The following is an 8,237-nucleotide window of genomic DNA, read 5'->3' on the forward strand; positions in this document are numbered from 1 at the left end:
CTGGACCCAGATGACGAAGAGACACGAATGAGAATGGACTAAACGTCTCGGAATGGTTATTTGATACATTTATGTACTTACAAAGTTTTAATCGCGTATGGATGTGCAACACACACACACACACACACGAACTGTGATAACGTTCGCGCAATTTTTTTAAACTACACACACACACACACACACACACAAATACTGTGATAACGTTTGCTAAGTACAAACGATTTATTTATTTTTTTCTTGCTAAGTACAAACGATTTATTTATTTTTTTCTTAAGGGGAGGGAGATAGACGTTTATATACTGTCTATGGAGATAGAGCAGACCTTAATTTATTTACATTTGTAATTGCTGCAAAAATGATAGCCTACGTGACCTAAAACTGTCTGACGTTGTTTGTTGAGACATCTATGACGACGACAATAAATAGCTTTAGACGCATTTGTTGTTGAACTGGCTGACATCGATTGAAATGACTATTTGCTCAAAAATCATAAAATACACTTACTTCTGGAGGTGACGTTGAATCGCGAACTGTAGGCAATGATCCACACTGGATTAACTTTGACCCTCGTTCACTAAACAGTCAGTCAGAAAATGAAGGAAGTTTAAGTGGCGCCGTTTCTTCATAAATAAAATCCATCCGCTGCGTTTTCAGTGGCTCTGATGTCAGTGAAGACTACTATGTCCATTCTTAAATTCCACAACAGAACACCTAAGTTACACTTCTTATGAGACATTACACACCGGCTGTCGTTGAAACAATGGAGGATGCAGATCACCGAGGGCGGGGTCTATGCCAAAACCAGACTGTCAATCAAACCGCGTCGGTGGGGCTTAGCGCATTTCTACTTCACAGTGAGGGAAATCTAGAACAGGGCGTTCTGAGACAGTGCTTGTGATTTATTGAGATAGAAAAAAAAAACTACTGGGTGGATTTTTATCATTCTAGGGTGGTTTTGCTCACACACTGCCAACACACATTTATGTTCAAACACCATGTAAAAGTGAATTTTGCATAATAGGTGCCCTTTAAAGTAAGGTGAATTTACCTTGTTATATAGATCGAATCAAATGCTTCTTTATTGCCTTTGTTATATGTCACTATATTCCTCAAAATAAAAAAAAAAAAAATAAACTGTGTGATTGACAGCTTGGGCGATTGGAAAGGGAACATTATGTGATCGATTTCTGTATAATTTAATCATTAATCAACATAAGATTATTTTCTTCCTACTAAGAGAAACCATGTGAAGTCGATTGTTTAGTCACTGGCTTGATTTACTGATACATAAACAGTATTAAAAGATTTTGAGAGAAATACCAACTAGGTGTTGATATTCTTCTGCAAAGGCGGTCTTTCGCTTCTCTGTGACGTCATAAGTCTCCTCTTTTAAGATCCTGTCGTTTTCTAGCCTTGGTTTCAATAAACACTGTTTTTGGAATAACGAGGAAGTTTGAGTTTTGAAATTTACAGAATATTTTTATAGTATAACGACCTCTTAACTTTCAAAAGATCAAGGAAAATTTGAATCCTCAGTTTATGACCCCTTTAACTTGGTATCCTTACACTGTAAAAACTAAAGGAGCCTCAAATATCCTGTCGGATACTCAAGGAACTTAAAAATGTAATTTAAGTGCCTCAAAGCTCTTTCTCCTGTAGTAGGGTTACTGGAGGAGCATTGACAATCTTTGAGGTTCTTGCTGGAACTTATGGGATCCTTTAAGCACTTTGTATTTAGTTCAGAGGTTCTGGAGTCACCTTTTCATTACCATGAGACCTCGAAGTGCTTTGAGGGAAAATAGAGGAACTTGAATGCGATAAAAGGGTTATTGGAAGATCTTTTAACATTTAAGTGGTTCCTGGAAGATCTCTTATGTTAAAGCCAGCATCTGGAGGAACCCAATGGTTCAGTGAGGCCAGAATAAGATTATTATTATCCTATTATTATTATTATAGGCTACTTAAGTTTGATTCAGTATACATGCCCAGGTGAAAAAGACGTACTATTAAAAATGTACTTGAGTGTGTTTTTAGTAGGCCTACAATACAAATATACTTTAATACATTTTTAATACACTTAACAGTAGCCTACGTCTTTTTCACCTATAGGTAGCTTACATTTATTTAGTATCTATAGGCCTATTTTATTGATTAATTTAAACCTTAAACAATAACACTAAATTATAATAATATTAATAATAAGAATTCATTCATTATTATTGAATAAATAATAGTAATAAATTAATAATTTTACCTATTAAATTATTATTTGAAGAAGAAGAACCAGGAGGAGAAAAGTTTTATTCTGTCACGAAACTGCTGCTATTCCTGTGCTGTCGTCGCTTCAGTTCCTCGCGCTGCTCGCGCGCAACAAAGCTCAGCTGATCGACGTCATCGGATTTGAAGTAACGGCTACTCTCATCAAAGCTTCCGCCGTTTGTTCGGCTCTCCATTACAAGGTTTGTAAACTCGCCAAATAAATATAAATACAGAGTCTACTCACTATATATTCAAACACACACATATAAACTAAATTTATTAAACATTACTACTTTTTTACAGTGTTTACCACTCGTTTATTGCACAGTATCTGGTATGAAGGTTTTAGCCGCGATGCTACGTTGATCTAACGTAAGCTAATGAACAAATGGAAATTATTGACTTTAGTCATTCAATTCAACATATTCTGTACAACTGTGTCTTCAAATTGCTGATATAGCCTGCTGTCGTCATTGACGTTTGTTATGAATAACAAAAGCCGGTTAATATAGTTTGGTCTGTTTTTGTTTAGCCTAACTTTACTTTACTTACTACAGGTGCCCTCATTCTCTCAAATACCATTTTAAAGCCATTTACTGGTCAATAAATATTATGTTGTGAATAATCAGCTTTGTTCTTTTGTTTCCCCAGAACACCCAGTACATTTCTAAAATAATCTGAACATTTCAGAGGCAACATTGAATTACAGTAAGTTACCTACTACACCACATGCAAGTACTTTATTACTATGAACTTTCTCTGTGTGAAATTGTATTGTTTGACTGTGTACTTTTTTAATCAGTTATTCTCTGAAAATCTTCCCTCATGCTCTCAAATCTCATTCATGTTACTCAGAAAAATAATATCACAGGTTTGGAGCCAATAATGCTATGCATTTTTTATAGGCTATACCTTAATCATATGCATTTGAATATAAGACATTTGAACGCTGAATTATAACTTCAAGTTTAGTCTTTTTCGAAAAGAAAAAAAAGGAAAAAGCTATTATATGGCTTCATAAGACTTACAACACAACCCATAACACATGAGTTGTGAACTCATTGATTAATTTTAGGATCTTTTCTGGGACATTTTTGGAGCTTAACCATTTTTACATAAATTGTTGCATTGAATTGAACTAGACAAGTGTACATAAGAATAGTTTCATGAATGAATTACACCATTTTTTTATGCTTGTGTTTCATGCAGTGATATTGAATGGTGACGGGTTGCATTATGCCTGAGATCTGCTTTCGGGTTCCACAGACAGAAAGTCAAACAGGTTTGGAACGTCACAAGGCTGAGGAAATTATTTAAATTTCCCAACTATCACTTAACCTTACTAACAGTAAATGTTGTACTTTGCAGGGATCTCGGTAAGCTGAAATACAAGTTTGATCAAGAATAAAAATCCTCCTGTAGACCTGAAAATCACTGAAGTGCCTGGACCATTCACCAGAAAAGAGGAAAAACAAACAGAAAATGAGGCTGATGCACCTTTTCACTTTTCTAACTCGTTAAGTAGCCTACCTCACGTGTCCCTTGTGAAGATTTTATAATTGATTGCATTTTATGTTGCAGCGAGTAAAGGTGCATCACATTTGTGAATTTTGTGAAATTACACAGGCAAAAATGTCCATTGACCGTTGTCAGCAGTGTAGCGATGTAATGTATGAAGCACCACACAAAATTGCTGATCGTGTGGATTCTTATTGAAATGAGTGAATTCACCAGTGAACATTCACAGAACAACAGATAATTTTACTGCACCTTAACTCTATTAAAATGGAAAATGTTTTCTGCTTGTTGTGACATAAGGAATTCTGTTTCCGGGTCGAAACCTCTACTTCTACTTCCTCTATCTTGTTTCTAGATATTGAGAATACTCAACAACCATTTATGGGAACTGTTGATTCAAGTCACACATTTAAGCTTTTCAAAAGCCATAGTGTACATAACAGTCTCCAGTCTAACAGCATCCCAGACTTAAACATTTTATGATTCAAAATAGCTGAATAACTAAACCATCTGAGATTCGGAATAGAGATAAAGGTTAGGATCATAATTTTCAGGAATATTACAGCACAATGAGTGCATATTAGCACTGTTTGTTGTTTGTTTTTGGCATCTGATAGAGCTTTTGGACTTGGAAACAGTGACGTCAGACTTAACAAGCGGACTGAAACATGTTTTAAAATTAAGTGAAGATGGACATTTTTAATTAGTCAAAATTGTTATTTTTTACATTGATTTATTACTTGGAACATGTTTTTTCCATGCATTTTGTTGAGATGTCTTTTCTTGTGTAGCTTATTGTATACACATGGTTGATTATTCATGTTACTTATGTATTATACTATTTTTTTTGTGTGTGTGTGTATTCATTGATAATATACTATTACTAGCTTTTTTTTCCAAGTGCATGGAAGTGTATTAAAATGGATCTAAAATATGTAATAAACAATTCTTATTTTGTATTTGGTTCAGTTTGTTTATTATAATAGAAGTTAATGGTGGTAACCATAGTAACAACATGAAATTAATTTAATATAAATAAAATAAAATTGAAATTTGGTTCCTGGAGGCACCACACAGTGCCTAATATAAGAGTTCCTCAGTAAACCTGTGTGGTTCCTCAGAGAACCGCCCCTTTTTAAAGGGTGCCTAGAGGATCTACAGACGGTTCCGCCGGTGTGGCAAAGTGAAGAACCCCAAAAGGTTCCTCCAGGCACCTTTTATTTTTACAGTGATAGGTGCAGTAAGCATTTTCTTAGAAATGCTGTTGAAAGTGGCTCAGACCGAGCACCACAACACACTTGTTGACAATCAGCTGTAAGGGGCGTATACATTCATGATGGGGAGGAGAGAGAGTGAGCAAGAGGGATATTTGAAGAAATCTGTAGAAAGAGAGATGGCTGAGGGACATTACAAAAAAGAAAAGGTCAGAGGAATATCACTGGAAAAAGAAGAGTTATGATCAGGGAAAAGCTTTAGGACCCGCGATAATATTAGAAAAGCTTTCCAAAGCTGGAAAAACCCAAGTGGGAAGGCCTGAAAATGGATGCTGAGGTTGCGTTATTACTGCTCCATACGTGAGTAACATTGGTTTTGCTGTTTTACAGAATCAAAACATGATGTTGTTGTAATGTTAGCTATAGTAACAGGACAGTTTTGAGTGTCATTGTTTGTCTGGAGCTGCTGGTGACTAACAACAAACTCTTGCTTGTATATGTGTACTGTATGTTCATGTTTTGTTCTTCCTTGTCATTTGTTTATCATCTGCTTTATTTTTCACGAAGCATTATTTGGTTTGCTTCCGCTAGGATAAAGAGACATCCACTCTGACTCTTGCATTGCGTGTTTGTTCATTTTGGAGCAATGAAGGGAGGCATGTGTTTTTTTGGGTTGATTTAAAATATCAACAGCATTTCTCAGAAATCGCTTTCTGCACCTTTACTGCAACATTCCACACGTAATGTCACGGCTGGGACAATGCAAAAAGGTGCGAGGACTCAAGTGCAGGAGAATACTGTTTATTTACAAAAGAAAACAAACACAAAACAAAAACAGAACATGTAACTTCCTGGAGGATCACGGGGAACGGGAAACATTAGACAACGTACCGACACAGACTGCAAACAAGAGAGGACTTAAAAAGGGAAGCTAATCAGGAGGGAACAGGTGGATGAACTCAACCAATAATCAGATAACAAGGGGATCAGACAATGACACGAGCACATGGCCCAAAATAACAAAACACCCATGTGCAGCACAAGACAGGACAGGCATGTGACATTACCCCCTCCCTACGGAGCGGCTACCAGACGCTCCATAAGACCAAGGCGGGACGGGAGGGACAGACCAGGGTGGAAGAGGAGGAACCAACCAGGGCGGGACAGGAAGGACAGACCAGGGCGGGACAGGAGGGACAGACCAGGGCGGGACAGGAGGGACAGACCAGGGCGGGACAGGAGGGACAGACCAGGGCGGGACAGGAGGGACAGACCCTACAGGTGGCCAAGGCGGAGCAGATAGTCCATCTGGCTGCCAGGGCGGAGACTTTCCCTCGGGCGGCCAGGGCGGAGACTTTCCCTCGGGCGGCCAGGGCGGAGACCTTCCCCTCGGGAGGCCAGGGAGGAGACGACCCTTCGGGAGGCCATGGAACAGGAACAGACACCGGCTCAGGCACAGGAACAGACACCGGCTCAGGAACTGGAACACACACCGGCTCGGCGGCGGCCATCTTGTCCGGAGACACCGGCTCAGCGGCGGCCATCTTGTCCGGAGACACCGGATAGGCAGACGTGACGTGAACAGTCTCTGGATCGGCAGACGTGACGTGAACAGTCTCTGGATCGGCAGACGTGACGTGAACAGTCTCTGGATCGGCAGACGTGACGTGAACAGTCTCTGGATCGGCAGACGTGCCAGGCCGCTGGGGTGACACCGACAGGGCGAGCAGCTCGGGCGGGGCCGGCAGAGTAGGACGCCTGGGCGGCGCATCAGGGATGGCAGTCACCTCCGGGATGGTCTCTGGGTTAGGAGCCACCGGACAAGTCGTTGAGGAGGGGGTTTCTCTTCCTCCTCTGTCTCCGGACCACCGGACTCGGGACCACCGGAACAACCGGATTCGGGACCACCGGAACAGGGACCACCGGAACAGGGACCACCGGAACCGGGACCACCAGAACTGGGACCACCGGACCCGGGACCACCTCCCTGGCAATTTTCTCCTGATGGCGAATGAGACCCTCCACCATCGCCTCAAAACTGACCCAATCAAATGCTCTTCGGATCAGCCAGTCAATCGGCTCGTCAAGCGCATGATTAAATAAATCCTTGCGAGCCTCCTCGCTAAGGTTCAGCCCCTCAGCTGCGCTACTGAACCTCCGGCTGAACTCTCTCACCTCCGTCCCCTGCTGACGGAGGGAGACTAGCTCCTTAAATTGGAGTATCCGCTCCCATTGTGAACAGGAGACTGGTTGCGCACCTCTTCTCCGCTGAGTCCTCATGTGGTACGTTATGTCACGGCTGGGACAATGCAAAAAGGTGCGAGGAGGACTCAAGTGCAGGAGAATACTGTTTATTTACAAAAGAAAACATAAACACAAAACTGAACATGTAACTTCCTGGAGGATCACGGGGAACGGGAAACATTAGACAACGTACCGACACAGACTGCAAACAAGAGGGGACTTAAAAAGGGAAACTAATCAGGAGGGAACAGGTGGATGAACTCAACCAATAATCAGATAACAAGGGGGAGGGATCAGACAATGACACGAGCACATGGCCCAAAATAACAAAACACCCATGTGCAGCACAAGACAGGACAGGCATGTGACACGTAAATCACAGGAATTGCAGTATTTATACAATTATATACAGTGCGTATTTTTTATATTCTTAGTTAATCACACTGTATCACCCACTCCAGTTTATATATAAATTGGGATGGGGTGGCACAGTGATTAACAAAAATGACACTACATGACAAAAAGGTTGCCGACCCCATGGTTTATTACAGGCAGCACGACACAACAGTGTCCTCTCTCATACAGATGAATTGTTTGGGAGAGCTGTCTCAGAGTCAAAGGGATCACTCAAACATGTGTGGCCTCTGTATAAGAATTTTCTCCTCTTCACTTGCCAGGTGAAACGAGGTGCATGCTCAGTGCTGAATACCCATTAAGCAGCTCTTACTGCCTGTTGAACTGTGCCCACTACATCGCTCACTGCATTTATTTTGCTGTATGTTACCATTTAGCGAGTAAAAGTAATGGTTGATGTTCTTGCTGCATTTAGAACAGATTTAGTTTATTGCTTTATGCACTGGTTTTATTAATTTGCATATTAGAGAATGTAGTATTATATTTTATATTTCATATATTTTTATACACTCACCTAAAGGATTATTAGGAACACCTGTTCAATTTCTCATTAATGCAATTATCTAATCAACCAATCACATGGCAGTT

The 8,237-nt window shown here is 40.4% G+C and overlaps 1 long non-coding RNA gene across 3 annotated transcripts; it reads left to right on the forward strand.

Moving 5' to 3' along the window:
* The first annotated feature begins 2,350 nt into the window (after positions 1–2,350).
* LOC309498536 lies at positions 2,351–4,648 on the forward strand. Of its 3 annotated transcripts, XR_014205981.1 has the most exons (5): positions 2,396–2,459; positions 2,563–2,631; positions 2,911–2,967; positions 3,469–3,541; positions 3,628–4,648. It is a non-coding gene; the product is annotated as an uncharacterized lncRNA (long non-coding RNA). The 3 variants fall into 3 exon arrangements; XR_014205980.1 differs by having other exon boundaries at positions 2,351–2,631; XR_014205982.1 differs by lacking the exon at positions 2,563–2,631 and having other exon boundaries at positions 2,417–2,459.
* The last annotated feature ends 3,589 nt before the right edge of the window (positions 4,649–8,237 follow it).

Source organism: Leuciscus leuciscus, assembly GCF_965113295.1.
Source record: "Leuciscus leuciscus genome assembly, chromosome: 5".
NCBI classification, from domain to species: Eukaryota; Metazoa; Chordata; class Actinopteri; order Cypriniformes; family Leuciscidae; genus Leuciscus; species Leuciscus leuciscus.